The 3,807-nt window shown below is 34.8% G+C and overlaps 1 long non-coding RNA gene across 1 annotated transcript; it reads left to right on the top strand.

Moving 5' to 3' along the window:
- Positions 1–1,713: 1,713 nt before the first annotated feature.
- On the top strand, positions 1,714–2,357 carry LOC108354059 (uncharacterized). Its single transcript, XR_001846490.1, has 4 exons — positions 1,714–1,753; positions 1,875–1,985; positions 2,058–2,186; positions 2,249–2,357. It is a non-coding gene; the product is annotated as an uncharacterized LOC108354059 (long non-coding RNA).
- The last annotated feature ends 1,450 nt before the right edge of the window (positions 2,358–3,807 follow it).

Genomic DNA, 3,807 nt, shown 5'->3' with positions numbered 1-3,807 from the left:
TTTCCCCCATACAATATTTTTACTAGTAACACATACTAAATAAAATTTTTTCAGTTCTTCTCTCCACTGTTTCGCGTTTTCGAAACCTTTTTCCGCCATCTGAATACGAAATTTAAAGTTATAAAGCCGTTTGAATTCATTTGCTTGCATTTTCGGTTTACATTTTCATGGAAACACGCATATATGCGAAAGTCTGCGAATCATGGGAGTTTTTCTTTTCTTTAAAAATTCCTAAACTAAGCTAAATAACGTACCTTTACAATCCTTTCATATTTTAAGAGAAATTATCTCTGGCTAATCTGTCGCGTACGTTATGTCGCGTACGTTATTATATATTTTTTTTTTTAATAAAAACTAACCAGAGATCATTTCTATCAAAAAATGGAAGGATTGTAAAGGTACATTATTTAGCTTAGTTTAGGAATTTTTAAAGAAAAGAAAAACTCTCATGATTCGCAGACTTTCGCATATATGTATATGTGCCTTAAAACCACTTCTTTTTTTTGTCGCGTACGTTATCACCTGGTTTTGAACGGATCTTTTTCACACCAAAGTTTCGAGGCTGCTAATTTTTTTCTCAAACTTAGTACCCTTTGGTTGCAACATAACCGTAATCTTTTTTTCTGTAACTTCTATTTTTGATAGATTTACGTTACTCTATAAGCGTACGAATGTCGCGTACGGCTGTATGGAAACACCCATATGAAAATGTAATAGTGGAGTGCAGGTTAATATAAAATTAGTCCGATTGATTGAAAATATCTGTATTTATTGGCCCTTATTATGAGTTGCATTCGATTTCCGATCTTCGCTGGTTATCGAAGATCGAAAGTGAAATTCGTATTATGAGCTATGCAACCGTGTCGAAATTTTCGTTGCGTATCGAATTTTCTGTCGAACAGAATTTTGCTTTCGATGGGGTAGCGAAGTGTTAGAAAATTGTGAAAAATGTATGATTTTGCATTTGTTTTCTTACTTTTGGCGGGTAGACACTAAATCTAAACAATTTTTTTATCAATTTCATGCAGTTTTAACGTCGTGAATACAAAACACAAGCTCGAAAGACTGCTTTACTTGTGAAGGAAAATCCCAATACCCAGTTCGCACGCTCTCTGAGAACAAATCATAGAGCTGTGGATAGTTTTAAAATATTTGAAATAGATTTGGCTCACAAACGCCTCTTTAGACAGTCGGAAGTTTTTAGTAAATCTGTAGACAAATTTCTTAAATATATTTTATGTCAAAATATATTGTAAAGACTACACTTAAACTCTCTTAAACATTTACTACTCCTGGTCAGTTCACTAAACTCTCATCCTCTGACGAATCGTTCAACCCCAGAATTTCGTTGTACTAATTTTTACCACGTTTTTATAAACTTGCTTTCTTTTTTATTTCATTTTAATTTGCACAAATTTCCATAAATATGTATAAGCACACTATTTAGTTTGCTCGATTTGTAAACAAAGCTTCTCAGCGGTGAAAAATATGCTATTGTGAACAACATAAACGAGCAAAGTTCACAATAGCGCTATTCTTCATCGAATGAGCGCCATAATACCAAATCAAAATTCGATCGATCAGCACTTTCGACCACAGCACAGTATACCAGTAGAAAAGGTTTTTGTTTTTGTAGCTGTTTTGTGGTGAAAGTCCTTTATGGGAACCAAATTTCCCCACAAGAAATTGAGCGCATGGTTGCTTTTGCGTCCCAAAAGAATGAATATTAGAAAACATTTAAAAAAAGTCTAAGGTAATACAATTATATGCAACTAAAAATAATCACAATAATTTGCACTTATGATTTAATGTGATAATCATGTGTAGAAATTCTTTTTAACTATTATTTTTCACAAAATAATTTTGCGGATCAGTTTGCTCTGAGCGCTTGTGTTGTTTACCAAGAAAATGCAGCCCTGTTGGTTTTTATTTCTGTATCGCATCGCGGTGAGTTTCTATTTCTTGGTAATTCGGTTTGTGAAATGGTAAACAAATTATTGAAATTTATTTATTTGATGTGTATAAGATTTCATTAATGCATTTTTTTGTATTTTCAGACTATTAATTACAAGCACAGCATCATCAACGGTGATTGCAAGAACTACTGCAATCCCTGCGGTTTTTCCTCTTGGTAAATGCGTTCTGGTCGTGACCAAGGGTGGTCTCCCAAATCGGCCGGGAATAAGGTTAGTCATTTTAAATTTTATATCTTTGTTCGTCGACATTATATGACATGTCATCATTGCAGGCTATTGTTGCAGAACAAAACGCCGCAACCACTGCTGTGGTAAATATGTTCCAGCAGAAGTGCCCACCGCCGTCGGTGTAATGATTTCGATAGCTGAACAAACGCCATCTCCTGGGCATTCCCACAGCTTGCCGACACTATCTATTATATCACGTGTGAATGCAACTGCGGCTTAATTTGGTTATTAACAGTGCAATAGTACCATGTCATTGGCAAAAACACTAAGGGCTGCTGGCACATAGAGGTTGTAAAGTTTTTGGTATTGATGAACATACTCGAAGAAGACAATGGCCGAAAACATATGATGAAACATCTTCTGGCATGCCTTTGACAATCGTTATGTCAGACGGAGGCTTCACATACGATATTTTACACATGGCTGGAATTCGTTAGCGGACAGACCACACATCTACAAAATATTTATCGTTCAGCAGAACGTGCATGCATATTCGATTCCGATTTTAGGGTCGATTACGGAGGACAACCGAACTTCAGTTGGTTGGCCAGTGGCTGAAATGGTATTACCGATGGCAACTAGCAACTGAAAGCTGGCAACTAAGTTGCTATATTGGCAAGTGCGTTTTTGTGGCTGCCGGGAATTTTTGATTGAGATACTTTATTTCTTTTTTCAACTTTTTTTTAAATTGTACCATCTTGAACTTTATGAAACTTAATTATTGCTATTCATAATAAAAAACATTTTCATTTCAGCGGCACTGTCCATCGGCAACCCAACTGAGGTTCCGTTCCCATCCATAATCGTTCCATAAGTTATAATCGCACGAACTAATCAAGGCTATCATAGAATCCATCGTAGTCCGATTTTTCGTGAAATCTACGAAAATGCTATTAAGTTCGAATAGCTACGAACGCAGCCCTTGCTTTGAATACACACGTTCATAGCAGTTCAGATTCAGTGATCGCATTTTCGTACATTTTAATAAAAATTGGACTACGATGGATTCCGCCACCAATATGTTTTCTCCTTTGACAAGATGTTGGAGAATCGCGGCAGCACAGCCGTATACCTACTCTATGCTCTTACGCGCATATGCTAAATTTCTCGCACCTAGCTAAAGTGCTTGACAAAGGCAGAAGGCATATCTTCAACATTATAACTTAAAGTAAAAAAATTTAAGGCATGCAATAAAAGAATCAACAGAACCAAAAAATGTTCTCAAACTAACAAACATAAAAAATTGCACGAATAAAATTCATAATTTAAAATAAAATATCGCAATTGTTTTTTATATGTACATACATATTTACAAAATGAATCTTAAAGCACCCACAGTAAGTCCTAAACATATAAATGACTAATAAGAAAAATAATAAATAACAGTAATATGAAAAAGTATGTCGAGAAATCTCTAAATAGTAGCGAAACTGTATCTCAATAATAACAAATAATTTTAAGCAAAAATTACAACCGACTTCAATGCGCATTCAGGTCATTCTGGTTACGTAGATCCGACTGTCCTCCCTTTTTTCAAATCGTTAAAAAAAAATTAATACGTATTCTACAGAAAAAATCAAGATACATATTTAAGGATTTTAAG

The sequence above is a fragment of the Rhagoletis zephyria genome, unplaced genomic scaffold (assembly GCF_001687245.7).
Source record: "Rhagoletis zephyria isolate East Lansing unplaced genomic scaffold, Rhagoletis_zephyria_1.1 Rzeph_scaffold_33095, whole genome shotgun sequence".
Lineage (NCBI taxonomy): Eukaryota > Metazoa > Arthropoda > Insecta > Diptera > Tephritidae > Rhagoletis > Rhagoletis zephyria.
Note: the sequence above shows the minus strand (reverse complement) of the source record. Positions and strands in the feature narration are given on the sequence as shown.